Genomic DNA, 17048 nt, shown 5'->3' with positions numbered 1-17048 from the left:
AGGATACGTAGGCAGGAGATTGCTGTATCTTCGCGAGCACACTAATAAAAAAACCTCCCATTTCCCCCTCATGAGGTCTTCATCCATATCTACCATCAATTCTAACTACTCGAAGCAAGCAAATAATAGTCAACTAACAGTCAAATAGCAAATCAGACTAAGAGGTTCCCGTTGAGTACAACGGACGTGAGGGGTGCTAATACCTTCCCCTTGCATAATCGACTCCCGAACCCGAATATGGTTGCGACGACCATTATTCCATTTTCTTAAAGGTCTTCTCGATATTTTCCTATTCCTTCATTGGAATGAATAAAGTTCGGTGGCGACTCTGTTCGAACTAACATTTTTTCGCGTTCCATCGCGAGGGATCGCATTATCATTTTTTTTCGAGGTGCGACACTCATCATAATTCTTCTTCTTATAGACCCAAGATGAATGGGGCTGTTGAAGCTGCTAATAAGAACATCAAGAAGATTATTCAGAAGATGGTTGTTACGTACAAAGATTGGCATGAGATGCTGACATTTGCTTTGCATGGCTATCGTACATCTGTCCGGACTTCAACAGGGGAAACCCCTTTCTCTATTGTATATGGCATGGAGGTTGTGCTCCCCGTGGAGGTTGAGATCCCATCAATGAGAGTCTTGATGGAAGCCAAGTTGACTGATGCTGAATGGGTTCAGAGTCGTTATGACCAACTAAATTTGATAGAAGAGAAGAGATTAACTGCCATGTGCCATGGTCAGTTATATCAACAAAGGATGAAGAAAGCCTTTGATAAGAAGTCCAAGCCTCGTGTGTTCCGAGAAGGTGACCTTGTACTCAAGAAAGTCTTGTCTTTCGCGCCCGATTCCAGGGGCAAGTGGACTCCAAACTATGAAGGTCCATATGTTGTTAAGAGAGCCTTTCAGGTGGTGCTTTTATACTTACAACCATGGATGGGGAGGATTTCACTCGTCCTGTGAATTCAGATGCAGTCAAGAAATACTTCGCCTAAAATAAAAACAGAATAGCTCGCTAAGTTGAAAACCCGAAACGACGGCTTAGGCAAAAATGAGCGTCTCGGTGGATTGAAAACCCGAAAGGGCGATCCATGCAAAAGTTAGAGACATATAAAAAATGAATATATATATCCCACTAGATTGAGTACCTCACCTTGGGGCAATCTAGGCAAAAATTAGGGATTTGGCAAGTAACTGCATCCTGACAAGACTTTGTTCTACAACTGTCGTTTGTCAAAGATTCTCGCTCAGTCATCGTCAACTGAAGCTTCAAATACATTGGATTTAGAGTTGGTGGAGAAATGGTCATTATGTTCAATGTAGCCCTTTTTCCAATATATATCACCAATTTCAAATTTGTAAAGATCCATGGAGTCTTTCCATTTGCAGACTACCATTCCATCAAATAAATTTGAGCCTTTATCCAATTTTTTGCACTCTGATTTGTTTCTGTTTAACAAATTTTTGCATGTTTTAATTAATAAATATCATTGTTTTAAAAAATAAAGTTTTATAAACTATTTTTTAACAAAGTGAAGATTCACAATGACTGAAAGGATAATTGAAACGTCTTCAGTGCTCTCCCAAGGATAGTACGATCTCCAAAAGGGTAAGAAATTTATTCATATTCTTAGCATATTTGTATCCTCTTCATCATCTTTCAGGGTGTCTCATCAGCAAGCGTAGAGAAAGGTAATACACCACCAAATTCCCCAGAGAGTCTGGAGTTTTGGTCTCGGTCTTCTAAACTCCCCAGTGAGTCTGGATCTAACATTTGTGTTTTATCAAATATATGGTTGTCATCCCTTGTGTGGATTGACCTTAAATCCCTTATAGATTGATAAAAATTGACATGCTATCTTTTTCGAGGAAGTTGGTCTTCCCTCGTGGTGAATGGAAATCTCCCACAAAGTGAGTAGGAATCCCCAGCATGAGCGGAAATTTCAGCAGGTTGGTTTGTAGCTTATCCACGGTGAATTCACATACGTTAATTCCCGGAGAGTTTGCTTATTACTCATCCTCAGTAGGGTTGCTCACATTAGACTTCCCCAATTTAGTCACTAGCGGGTTATCTCCAGCATGATCGCCTACAGGTTATTCCCCAGTTCAGTCAACAACAATTTTTCCCCAGTGGATTTTCCTGATCGGAGCCTGATTGTTTGTTACTTCCTCCTTCTTGGATAGTTTCCTCCTAGTAGAGATGGTGTTGCAAATGTTTATCTCCTTCCCCAGTGGAGCAGTTGTCTCCTTCTCCTCGGCAGAGATGTTTCTCTAGCAGAGATGAGGAAATATGCTGATTTTTGAAATTTTTGTTTGGTGGTTGTTCCCCACAGAGTTTCATATCTCCCCTTTGATAAATTCCCCAGTAGAGTTGCTTCTATGATGGATCTTATCCTTGTTGAGCTCCCTGGCAGTGGCTCTATAACTTCCCCCAGCTGAGACTTTACCGAATCTTAGCTTGGCATTGGAACTCTGAGGAGATCGCATTGTTTTGTTCCCCAGCGGACTGGTTTTTGTTCTTTTTCCGCAACATAGTTGATTCCTTCAGTGGTTAGAAATGAATGTTTGATTTATGTGTCTCTGTTTGGTGGTTGTTCCCCACAGAATTTCATATTATCCCTCTGATAAGATCCCAAGTAGATTTGTTCTATGACCGATCTTATCCATATCTCTGTGTATTGTTGGAAGATCCCTAGCTCATGGTGGTCGTTCCCTTTTGCTGTTCCCCACAGCGGTCTCTGATACCCGGTGATCCTGTTTGTTCCCCTAGCAGTGGCCTTTGTCTCCTACAACGACCCTGCTTGATCCTCAACAGTGATTGGTGTTTCCTGGTTTTGTTGCTCCCCACCAGTTTTGGATTCCTCCTGTGGGCCTGGCTTTTCTCTTTTGATATGTTGTACCAGATGTCTGTCCATCGTTTCTTGGATCTGTTTGTGTTAGATATATCTGTTTATCAGAATTAATCATACATAAACCACGCATATACATGCATAATTATAGCACTCAGATATTCATGTTGCATTCTTTGCCATATATCATTGCTTGTTATCTCCTGCTATTGGTGAAATATTCTTCCCCAAGCAGATGTTTGTGTCTGATCTCTCCATATAGAGTCAACCCCTTAGGCAGAAAGTGTCTATCTTTTCTTCCTTATTCCCCACTGAGTTAGGTCCTCATGGATGATTATCGTTTCAGTTTCCTCCCAAAATATGTATTGGGATGGACCACTCCCCTGAGTTATATCCTCATTGGGTTGAGTCTTATTTTGTTGTGTCTCTCTAGTTTGTTACTAGATTGACTTCTCTTGCTATCTTCCCTGCTGTCCCCTGTGGTACAGTTGACCAATTACTCAGTAAATATTAATTGTTCATTCTCTCCCCAGCGGATGTTGTGGCCTTCTACCCAGTAACCGATAGTTATAAGTCTTATTTCTTTGGTTTTCTACTTAGTAACCGGTAGTTGTAAACCCCATTTTGTCGCCTTGCAGAGTTAATCCCTTATTTTGTTCGTCCTGACCGACGACGAGTATTCTCTTCTGTGGTTTTGTATCCAGTAACCGGTATATGTAATCCCCTATTTGTTGGTCATCTTTATCCAATATTCGGTATCGATATTCCTTCATGTTCGAGTATACCACCCAGTAACCGGTGATATATCTCCCGGATCATTGCTTTTGTCAATTTATCCCCAACGAGTCATCTTTCATTTACCCTTGTTTGGAAATGATTGTTTCTACCTTTCTTTTCGGTCGATTTATCCTTTATTAACCCAGTAACCGGTTGTGGATAATCTTCCATGCAAGTATATTATCTATGTTCTGACAGTAATAGATAATATATCTCATGCACTCTTCAGTCGAAGTCTTTTTCTTCCCTAGTCGAGTAAGATTCGTATTTCCTTATGGAATCAAATGCCCATCCTGTAAGTCGAGTTTGCTTTTTTCAGCCCTCCCTTCGGATGATGAGTGTCTTGGAAATATTCCCCAATTCATGCCTGGTTGGTCACCTATTATATGCCCAGTAACCGATATCTCTGGTGTTCCTTCCTTCTGCTCCCTATTATGATTTTTTTGTCCCCTATGGAGTCAGATTTTCCTGAGTTGAAACACACCTTTTAGGTCTTCCTCAGATGTTTTCGATGATTGATATCTCTCACCCTTATACTGGCCTTAGATATTCTTTCTCCCTGAGCGTGTTGTTCTCTCACCCTTATACCGGTGTATTGATCATATGTCTCTTTGAGCTTATTACCCAGTAGCCGGTAATACCTCATTCGTTTCTTCCTCAGTTGAGTCCTTTGTGGAAATCCCCATCTGAGTCCGGATTTTTATCCGAAGTATCCTTTGTGGATAGTTTCGCTGTATTGGCATATTCCCCAATACATGCATCCTTGCATCAGCTCGAGTCTTTCCATTGATTTATTTTCATGGAATCCCTTCGTGTCTCAGCAAGTTTTAAGTCGTGACCTGCTCACGCATTTTTTACCCTTTATTCCCCCCAGGGTCTCTGTCTCCCTAATGAGTGTATTACTCCTTTGGATTTTCAGTTTCTCCTAATTTCTTTTTTCCTTTGTGGACATATATCTGTCGCATCCGCGAAAAACAACCGGCGGGCTAAAACAAAAACAACACAGAGCCGCCACCGTGCGTTATTTATCCCAAAAGAGGGAAAGGAAACGCTCGAAGTAAACCTGGAAAAGACATGGTCTCGCGACCAAAGAGAATGGGATCGGGAGTCGGTTATGCGAAGGGAAGGTATTAGCACCCCTACGCATCCGTCGTACTCGACGGGATCCATGCTCAGACAGATAGAACAAGGTTGCCAAAACAAACATCACACACACACGTTGAAGACAACACAGGTGGAGGAAGAGGGGAGAGGGCTCGCTAGGATATCGCATCCTATGCCTACGTATCTCATCTGGAATGAGAATCAGAGCTACCGTAGTTCGGCTCACGCACGTCGAAACAAAACAAACACACAAGCAGGCAAACATGGAACCCGAATGTCAATCGCTGGACTTACATCAGCTTCCGAACCAAACAAACCCACACTGGAAACCAGATGCCACTTGATGGACTTATACCGGGCTCCAAGCACACAACAATAGGATACGGAATGCCAATCGCTGGGCTTACATCCATATCCTAACACACACAAGAAGAAACAAGCAACAAGTTACTAAGGAGTCGGGAACTCGAGCCTAGCAACTGTCAAGCAAACACACACAAAAAGAAAAAGGGTGAACGCACAGACTAACAGGGAGTCGGGAACTCGAGCCTGCTAGCTGGCAAGCACAACACACTCAAAAAAAAGAAAAGGGTGCCCGGAGAGATCTCGTACGATCTCCTGCCTACGTACCTCATCTGGTATGAGGATCAGGGCAACGTAGTTCCCCTGAACAGGGGAGAAAGACTAGCCTAACCAGATACAGAGGGAGACACAACTAGGGAGACTATGACTCGAGCCTAGATGTTATCATGCATATCATCCCTAAGTTAAGGTTGCTATCTAACTTGCTCAGGCAGCAAGCTAATCCTAACCAGGCAAAGCAAAGCATGCAATCATAATCAAAACAAAACAAACATTCACAATTAGCACACACTATATCCAGACAAAGTGGGCTCACACAAAGGGTTAGGCTGCAAAAGCAAACCAACTGTATCAGGTGATGTTAGCTCTTAACCCTAACATTGAGAGTTAGGGTGAAGCCAGATGAAATAGGAAGTGAGGGGTGTGCCTCACAACTCTTATCCCTGGCCAGGGAGAGCTTTAGACAAATGAAGTGTGGGTTCAGAAAGTGGGAACCCTTCTACACTTATGACACTGACTCAACTGTACAACTGTACAAGGATCTTGGGTTAGGATCCACAATGCATCAACACCAGTTGTGTGAGCAAAGGGATGACTCAACAAGAATAGCAGGAGATGGATTGCACATCTCTTGTATCTGCCAATTGCCTTATCAAAGGTCTTTTCCTGCTTGGGGACAAAAATAAACAAGCACAAGCATTGCCTCTTAAGGAGGACTTCAGACAGGTGCCTGGCCAAGTAACAGGCCAGGTCTTCCAGACTACATGGAGTTAGTGATGCTATACCTCAATTGGTTAAGCAACCAAGCAACAGCAAAAGCAAGTTCACAATGAACTATAGCAACTAATGTACCTGAAATCAATCTAGCTCAGTTAGTATTCAACTCAGACAGTCAAACAGATAAGCTAATAGTCAACAGTTAACTGTACATAAACAGACAAACAAGCGAAGCAATGCACAAAGGTGCAATCCACAAGGCCTAAGTACAAGTCTCAAAGCCTACAAAACAAACTCAAGGTTAGTCATAAACAAGCAATGGACCAACTCCAATTGAGTGCACATCATCAAGTATAAGCAATTGTGCTCTTTGACCTGAAACAAAGCTCAAACATTAAGTACTAACCACTAGGACATGGCCTAGGGTCAAAATGGGAGCAATAAACCAAAGCAGAACATGAAAATTATCAAAAACCAATTTCAATCAAATAAGAAACAAATCCAAGTGGTCTCATCTTCATATCATCAACCAATATCATTTCACAAGGCAAAGAGTGCAAAGCATGCAATTTAGAACCTCATAGGACCAAACAGAAAGATCCAATTCAAATCAACTCACAAACATTTCAATAAATCCCCAAAAATTCATGGTCAAGCAGCATTCATAACATGACCTACACACCAAATTTCAAGTCATTTGGACAATTGGAAGCAAGTCAAATAAAATCCATAAGTCAAGGTATGCATATACAAGTCCATACAAGGCCCAAAATCATGCATCAACTTCAAGCAAGCATAAAACAGAGTAGGAACATGATAAATGCACCAAACCAAAGCCATGGCAAACTTCAAGATGTCTATAATACACATGCCAAATTTCAAGTCCATCCAATAAACCACAAGAATTTCACAAAACATATGAGATCACGACTCACAAAATGTTCACAATTGGTCAAACAGGGGAGAAATTCTCAAACAAATAGGAAATGCATTCAAACATTCCAGGAAAATTCACAAGCAACCTTAACATTCATAAGTATCATCATGCAAAAATCCAGCTTATTTCAAGTTCATATGGCATGGCAAATAAAATAAGGAAATTAGACAAGAAATGGTGTGACACACATTGTCACACCTAGATTCAACAACTCATATCTCATTAACCAGGAAAGCAAAAATCACAAACTCCATACCAAAATGTTCATCAAAGTGTCTAGATTACACATGTAAAATTTCAAGAATTTTGGATTAAGCATCATTATTTCATGATCAAAATAGTAAGCAAGGTGCAACAAATGACATGTATGAGCAAACCCTAGCCAAAACAGAAATCTACACGTGCACAATTTTAATAAAAATCACCAAAAAATACTAGACATGGCAAGGATCATGGCACAAAAAATTTCATCTCAATTGGATTAATGGTTATGAAGTTATGAATTTTCTAATGGAAGGAAAAAAAATAAAAATGACATGAAGAAAGCATGTGAATATGGATGAATATATGAAGAAAAATACAAATGCCAAAAAGTGGAATGCTCTAGCCAAGGATCGAAGGAGGTAAGGTTTTGAAACTGAAGCGTGCGCGCCAATGGACCTGGACACGTGGTCCAGCACATGCGCTTATAACAACAAAAGCCATGCAAAACGCGGAAATATGGATCAAAACAAAGTTTCTAGAAAAAAATCAACAGCTTCATACGCGTTCTTCATACATTCATACACTCATGAACAATTGTTCACCAAAATCCACAAACCACACATCATTGGAAAGGTCTCTCAATGCACATCAACAATATGACATCGATTTGATCTAATTCTACGCATGGCAAAAGAATCGATCGAAATAAGTTTTGACATCCAATCTTCAAATCCACATAACTCAATCATTTCTTCATGGATTTCAACCATTCAAAGTGCAGTTTACTCTACTAAGAAAGATCTACAAGATTCATCAATCAATTTTAAGAATTAGGCAAATCGAAAATTGACCTTCTTGGAATTGCAGATGTGAAATCGGTTGTTTCAAGGCCTGGCAATGCAAAACAGAAATTCTTCAGAGCTTGTATGAGTGAATGAAGCAAGGTTTTGATGTTGATTGTGCACGATCTTGTTGAAATATCAAATTGCCATGGATGACCTTCACTTCAACAGTTCCAAATTGAGCTCGAATTCCACTAGTTCTTGCTCCAATCCACTTCAAATATGCATGTAGATGATGAATTGGTCGAAGGCAAGGCAAAAAGAATGAAGAAAATTGATGAAGAAAGTTGAGAGAAAAATGAAAAAGTTTTGGATCTAGATCTAGAATTCACAATTCTGTTATGGTTAATCAGAAAACAGTTATGATTATGGTTTTATATGTGATTTTAATGATGTTGTTAATCCTAATTAGTGTAATTGCAAGTGTTTAAGCCAAAACCAAGTTTATGCTAAATTTAGCATTTCACCCTCACATGTACAAAACCAATGTAACAGTGCCAATTCTGGTTTGATACACATCAGAAATATGGTTTCTAGGCCAATGCAAGTAGAATTATGTGTATGCCATGCTTATTTTGCAAAATGACTTTTTCCCTCCAATTTTCAAAATAGGTTCACTTGGAAAATGCACTTTTTATGTGAGCAAAATTCATGAAATGTAATGCTTGAATTGGATAGAAGAGATCAAAAGAAATTTGCTCCAAAAAGTCTCACTCCATTTGGCCATTTGGTGTGAAAGTTATCCAACTTTGAAATTCAACTTTTTTGGACAATGATTTGATCATAACTTGCCAACCACAAATGAGAAATTCATGTTCTTGGACTTTTTGGAAAGGTGAGAGCAAGATCTTCAACTTTCATGTTGGACAAAATTTCATTTGAAGCATTTTTTGACATGTAATTTTAAGGAGAAAACCTTTCCATTTTTGGCAATTTTGAATTACAAGTCCCTTTCTATTTTTGGAAAGTTTTCATCTGACTTTATTTTCTTCATTATGGATGTTTGAAATGTCAAATGAAACTTGTTTGGACATGAATGAAGTGTCTCTAACCCTCTCCCACCTCCAAATCCATCAGTTGACCTTTGGATGACTTTTGTTGACTGATAGATGAATTTCAGCTTGACTGTTGAACTTGAGCTTCAAACTCCTGATGAAATGGCTCAATGATGAAACCCTAGCCTCCATAAACTCAATGAAACCATAAGATGATCCCCCCATCTCAATGAAGACCTCATCTCCTTGACAAGCCCTGATTGGCACAATTCAGATGATTAGGGTTGACCAGAGGTCAAAACCCTAATCTCAAGGAATCTGATCAAGCATAATGAATCCCTTGGTGATGACAAGACCATGATGATGATGATGTACCATTGCTACCAAGATAAAGCTCAACCTCCTTGAAGAATCATGAAACCCTAATTTGAAGCACCAACCCTCAGATGATTAGTGATCAGTTCAATGAAACCCTTAGCTTAAATCTCAACCTCTTTATCTTCTGATCAAGACCTAGGAGGATGACTTGCTCAATGTAGCCATATGATATGCAAATATGCAATGCCTAATGACCTAAAAATGAAATGCAATATGCTAAGCTAGTCCCAAGAGAGGAGGGCAAATTTTGAGGTGTTACAATATCCCCACAGAGTATTAACTTTTGCATACATACATTTGCATCATGAGGTCTCTTAGGGACCAAAATTCATCTCTTTGTTATTATTTAAGTCCATTCTACCTCGTTGAGACGAAGATTTTAACATTTATATCTCCGGCTAGAATGACCTTAAATAGGGGCATCTGTAAGACCCTAATTTTGACCCTAAGATCCCTCATGGCATCATTTCATTGCTCATTGCATTTGCCTCAAGGATCATAGCATCTTGGCTCCTTAACCCTTGGGTTGGGACTTGTGTGAGTTGGTTTGAGACCACCAAGAATGCTTGAATTTTATATTATTGTTTTTCTTATTTTGTTTACTATCCAAAAGCACAAAAATATGTCACTAACTTTGTTTGTTTTGAAGCTTAAGCAGTCATGTGATCCAAGGCTCCTAGGAGGCCCCTATACTCAAAGAAATGGCCAGATGAAGATGAAAGCAATCATGACAATGGTTCTCAAAGCTCTAAATCATCATATATGCCTCCCAAGTATCTCAATTTGTCAATTTGATCAAGATAAACCAAAGGGCTTGAGGATTGTTTCCCAAGGAAACCCTAATTCAACTATGCATTGACTGTGCCTTGCTCATGAAGCAACCTCAACCTATGATCAAATACAATCAAGGTAAGTTATTTGATTCTTCATTTTATGCATATATGAGCCTATGTGAGTATCCTAAATCATTTATTCATCAAGATTTGAAGATTGGACTTGAGAAGTTAATCAGTCAATTCATCTGACTATTTTGAAATCCACTGAGACCTAACTTTTGATGTGTTTGTCAAATGAAGATGACCCCAAGATCAATAATGTTCGTAATTATCATATGAACAACTTTCATGTTCATAAAAAGTTCATTTGAAACATGGAAGGTCACCATTCATTTCAAAACATTATAGGTCATTTTGACTAAAACCCTAATTTTGGGTCAACTTCCCAAGGACCTAACTCCTTCATTTTTTATGATTTTGAGGTGATACCAAGTGCATTGGAAATTTTAAGATGTTTACTTCAATTGTTATGTTGGACAAAATTTCATAATCCTAAAAGAAACACATGTGATAATACAAAACATTATAGGTCACTTTGGACCAAAGCCATTGAAATATGAAAAAGTCCAACTTCAAGTGCCTATAACTTTCTCATCAAAACTCCAAATGATACAAAATTTGAGTCCAAATTTATTGTCTTGAAAAGATATACAACTTTTATATTGAAGGTTTTGTCAATTGAGGCTTGCATAATTGAAAGATAAGGGCTTGAAGTTGGTCATTTTTGGCAAATTTTCCATATGCATGTTTTGTACCTTGAACTTCATGGGCAGTTTTCAATATTTTCCAAACTCCAAATGGATTTTTGTTCAACATAACATTTGTTCCTTATTTCAATACCTTTCCATCCATTACCCACATGCTTATGTTTCAATTTTCCAAATGGCATTTTCGAAGAGGTGAAGTTTTGTGATCATTTATGGAAACCAAGTGAAATCTTCTTGCACACTCCATTGCCTTGCCATATGCACGTCCAAACTTCATTTATTGGTATTTAGCATTCATTTTCAATGGATTTTGGGCCTCACATGCGCCTGCACATGCCCATGCATGGAGGAGCCAAGTTCATGCACACACGAGTTTGATCATGCCTTGCATCAGTTGTGGCTATAAATAGACATGCTTGCTCACTTCAAATGGTAACCTAAAGGAGCCTGAAGCTCTGCTCAACTGATTGCCCAACCCTTCATTAAAGGAATTCTGAATTTTTTCTTCACTTTTCAAGCTCAAATTTCAACTTCCTTGGTTGATCTTTGGCTTCTAATTCCTTAGCCTTGCTTCCTTGTTACTTCAAGATCAAGCTGCACTCAATGGTTGGATTGGATCAAGCTCACACAAGCTGCACTTCAAATGTTTTCACCATAACTGTTTTGATTCGAATCTCTCTTATTATTGTGCATTTCTTAGTTTGGTTGGCATCTCTGAAGTCCTCATGTGAGAGGCAATTGATTTGTGGTTTTAATTTTGAGAATTGGATAAGTTCAGATTGAACACCTCATATTTCAATCTCAGATTTCTTCCTCCATAGGAATCTTGAGAAGAAACTAAGGTCACAGGGGTGATGTACATCACCCCAACTTTCGAATGATATATGGATTGCGTGCTATGGTTGAGGTTTGAAAACCTGCAACTAGTGGCCGGAACTGGCCTTCTCACCGGAGAAGACGGTGGTTTCCACCCTCGTCCCCACGCGTCCAAATCTTGGCCTTTGGATCAAGCTTACCAGATATAATCTTGACCATTGCGTGTTTTGACCTTTTTTAATTCAGCATGTGACGCATTGACTAATGACTATGGTACGCGCGCACTTCTAATCCATTGGATGTTGCCACGTCAATTAATGAAGTCATCCAGCACTCCAGATTTTTTTTCTTTTATTAATTTGCATTTTATTTTGTTTTATTCCAATTATTTTTAAAAATTCATAAATTCTTTATTTGGAATCATAAAAATATGGGACCAATTGCAAAATTTTTCTCTTAAATTCTAGTTTCTAAAAATGATTTTTAATTATTTTTGTGATTCCTTTTAATATTTTTTGTGAATTATTTCTTTTCTGATTGTTTTTAATTCATTTAAAATACTTTTTGATATTCAAAAATGCCAAAAATATTTTCTTAACATCTTTGGATGATGATGAATCTATGAAAAATATTCTCATCAATTTCTTAATTGATTTGAGATTTATTTGAGATTTTAGTCCAATTATGTTATTTTTCTCCATTTTTAATTGTTTAAAATTAGTTTCTGTTTTCAAAAAATGGTGAGAAAATTTGTCAAACCTTGTTTGACCATGTTAGACTTATGATGATCCAATTGGACTTATCCAAGTTGAATTGAATTGGATTTGAAGTTTGACCTTTATTTGTTCATTTTATTTCAAGTATTATTTTAATTCCAAAAAATACCAAAAATATGTTTGACCTTTCTTGACTTCTAAGTTTCATTTCACTTCTGTTTACCATTGATTGATGTGGATTCCATTCATGTTTGATCAATGTATATTGGTTATGTCATTTGACTTTTCATTTTGTACATTCCATTTCCATCTTCTTCTTCTTTTTCTTTTTGACTAATGAGTTAATGATTGGTGGTTAGCCTTGACATATGAGAGACTTAACCTTCTTTGATCCAAACCAAATTCATCTTGATCAAAGATCAAGTGAATTGCTTTGTGTCCAAGATAGGTTGCTTCTTGGTCAAGCAAAAAACCTAAATCCATACAAGGTCATTCTTCTTTTCTTTTGGCATGGCAAGTTGTAGGAGTTTGGCTTACTAGTCATGGTCTCTAACTTGTGTTTATTTTCCTATAGTTTTATTGACCGACCTCAGATAGGTGTGACTACTACATTAGTCCACTTACGATTGCTTAACATAGCGCTAAATTGCCTTATGGCACACTAACACTAACTACTAATCACTAACATTTAATTCAAGCATTTAATTCTTGCAATTTAATTTAATGCAATTTAATTTCTTGCTCATTATTTCATATTGTATTTTTCCCTTTGCTCATTTGAGCTCATGTTTATGATTATGTCATTTGCCTTTTGCTCACTTGAGCACATTATTGTGTATATACTATTGCTTTGTGTTTGTTTTATTTCTTGTGTGAACCCAATGCAAAATGGAGAAAGGACTTAGAATTAGGATCTTACCTATGCTAAATGGAGTTTCAAGAGCAACTAGGCCTCATGCCTTTAGAATGCTATAATTGTTGAAGAGCAACTAGGCCTCATGCCTTTAGAATGCTTAATCTTGAAGATGAATTGAAAGGACCTCTAATTCTAAACTCACTCTTATCCATTCTTTCTATTGCATTGTGGAACTTTTTGATTTGTTTGTTCTTGTGTGATAGGGATCCCAAAACTTGAGCTATTAAAAGGAACATTGTCATGAACATCCAAGATAAGAGAGACCAATCCGAATTGGAAGATCCTAGGAGCTTGATTGATTATTTGCTTGATTGCTTGAGTTAATTGCTTAGGATTTAGCCATTCTCTTCTTTGCATGTTTAGGACCTAGCCCTTCTCTTCTTCTCTCCACTCTAACCCAAGCCAAATTTATTTTATGCAAACATTGACATTGTTTTCAAAATTAGAAACCTAGGCACTATGCCTTTGATTTTTCAAACTCTTTTCATAATACTTATTTTGAATTGAACTTTAAGTCAACTTTGACCTTATTTTGTGAATACTTCTAATTTGTAAATACAACTCACCCAACTGTTTTTGTGGTTCCAATGGCCACTTTTACCAAAGCTTTTCATAAACGTTAGCTATTAGGTTTGAGTTATCATAGAGGTTGAGATAAACGTCACATGTATCCTTAGTGATTGGACTATAAGTCTTTCATACTTATTATAGGGTGGATCCCTCACTAGTATGTTGAAGCTCTCCTCACATGGTGGATTTGTGGTTTAGGTTGAGTTTTCTCCCTTTGATAACAAAAGACCTTAAGGCTTTTGATCAATCAATTCACCAACTTATTTTTGAGATTTTTACCCCGAACTACGAGGTTTTGATCCTACCTTTGTGATGGTACATAGGCAATGGGTTTATCCATTCAAACACAAAAATTGTAAATAATTTGTATATTCTTTTCTCATCTCCCCAATCATGTTTGCATAAATATTTTCACAAACACCAACCTACCATACAACATTAGTAAAAAGGGCTCCCTTAGAGTACTAAGGATGTTTTGGGTGCTTAAAACCTTCCCATTGCATAACCAACCCCTTACCCAGATCTCTGACATTTTTATTAGTTTTTGATTTGATAAAACTTCTCAGTTTTTGTTCGCTTTCTAACCTTTCCTTTGGATAAATAGAAGCGCGTTGGCGACTCGAATTGTATGATTTACTTTTGATTTAGTCAATAAATCTAAAGTTAACGAATACTCCGCTACAAAAGGGAATTAGATGAAGAGGGAAGGGGATGAATGAGATCACAAATTGGTCAAAGGAGGACTTTTACCAAATTAATATCATTCATTCATTTTGGGAGATGGAATGTACATTCCATCAATCCCCTAAATCCAATGATATTAATTTGACAAAGTCAAATCAACCTTGACCAAGGTCTAACAATAAACAATGAAACTCAATTAAGTCAATACAAATGATCAACACAATAAAAATGACATTTATTCAATTAACAATAATAAAATAGTGCATTAAATTCAAATATGTTTTGTCCAAATCCTAAAATCTCATCAAAACACCAAAGAAATGGCCATGAGATTTATCATAGGTTAAACAAGGTCAAAGGACATTGGAGAAAAAATTTCATAATTTTTGGACATTTGAAAATATTTTTAAACAATTAAAAAACAAATGAAAATCAATTAATTCATGAAAAATATTAATAATGATCCAAAAAATAATTTTAATTCAGAATATGAAAGAGAAAAATATTTGAAATGTTTTGGTGAAAGTCCCATATTTTTTGGATCAATATTGAATTTAATATGAATTATTAAAGAAAATGGAATTAAAATGAAATTCAGAAAATCCAAAAATACTTGGACCATCAGATCTCCCTCATTAATTAAGGTGGCAGATCTGATGATCCAAAACGCACGCTCCATGTGTTCCTTAGTCAACCGCGTAGCATAGGTGGTAATCAGAACAAACGCTCCAGATTAGAACGTGGAATGAGGATCCTATGGTCCAGAGGTGAGACACCTCATCGCCGGAGCCAGAGCTCCGGTCATCTTCCCCGGTGAGCTCCACCGTACTGGTTAAGATGAACCATCACCAAAATACAAAACAGGGACATGATCTTAAAGAAAAAACATCACTGAGCACGAATATGACCTCCAATTCCTCCAATTCCAAATATATTGAGAGATATGTGGAATTGAAAAATGAGGTTCATGATCTGAGTTGCTTCGATTTGGCCTCAAAGCAACTCAATCTTCTTGCCTACATTGGTAGGACTTCAAACAACTCAAGAATCAATGGAATTGAGCAACAATTTAAGAGAATTGAAGAGTTTAAAATTTCTGCAAATTACCTTCAATGGAGGTCTGAACTTGCTAGATCTTGATTTGAATTATGCTTGGCTTCACGTCAATTGCTTGCAGAAGAGGAATGGAACGGTTTAGAAGCAATGGATTCCTGGAGAATTGAATTCCAAAACAATGGAGATTCAAGCTCAAATTGAAATGAATTTATCAGGGTTATCCTATGAGAGTGAAGGGTTTTCAATGGAGATTCAAAGATGGTGCAATGTGTGTGTGATATCTGAGCAAATGCAGCTGTATTTATAGCCAAATCCATGTGATATTTGCACACTCTTTTCAACCTTCCAAATTTGGAAAATGATGATAGCATGGTACATGGGCGCGCATAGGCCCATGAATTGATTGCTTGAATTCCAAAATGAATGATCAGATGTGTTGAAGCAAGCTTGGAATGCAAGGAAATTGAACATTGATGCTTGAAGTTGGATCCATGCCAAATGATATCAGCCTGTTTAAGCCATGTGCAACCTATGCATTTCAAGTCCAAAATGAATAAATTTGAACTCTTTGGAAAGGTAAGATCAAGAGGAACAATTTTGATGTTGAACACTTTTTCATTTGGAGCTTGGAACTTGGAGATGTTTGAGGTGGAAGTTTGGAAAAATTTGACATATCAAAATTTTTCTAAGTGTCAAGCCATATGCCTCAATATTCCACCTTGCTTAACTTTTTATAGGTGCTTCAAATGAGAAAAGTGTCTTCATCAAAGTTGTATCTCTCTCAAATACCTTCAAAATGGTCACAAATTTTATGTCATTTGGATTTGAAATGATAAAGTTATGCATTTTTGAAGTTTGGAAAAATCACTTGATCAATGGTATAGGTCAAAAGTGACCTATAAGGTAGCCTCATATCACATGTTCAAAGAAGTTGAATCATATCCCACTCCAAACATCAAAGTTGAAGTAGACACATTGAATTTTATTTTGCAACTTGTAAATCTTTCATCTCATAAAAATTGAGCAAGTTGTGGCCTTGGGAAGTTGACTTTCAAATTAGGGTTTAGACAAAATGACCTATAATGTTTCAACATAGAAAATGATTTTACAAGAAAAACTAGATCTAGGTATCAAATTGAAAGTTGTTTGGATTGTCATTTAGAGTAAGTTTTCTCTTGGGATCATTTTCATATGGTGAAAATTGTAGGAGATAGGGTCTAGGGAGACCCAGTTTTGATCAGATGAATTCATCTAGCCAACCACCATCAACCAAATCGCTAACTTCCAATTCTCTTGACTTTCTAGGCTCATGGTAGATAATATAAGCATAATATGATGAATTTTTAAGTGTACCTTGAGA

This window comes from Lathyrus oleraceus, chromosome 3 (genome assembly GCF_024323335.1).
Source record: "Lathyrus oleraceus cultivar Zhongwan6 chromosome 3, CAAS_Psat_ZW6_1.0, whole genome shotgun sequence".
NCBI classification, from domain to species: domain Eukaryota; kingdom Viridiplantae; phylum Streptophyta; class Magnoliopsida; order Fabales; family Fabaceae; genus Lathyrus; species Lathyrus oleraceus.
Note: the sequence above shows the minus strand (reverse complement) of the source record.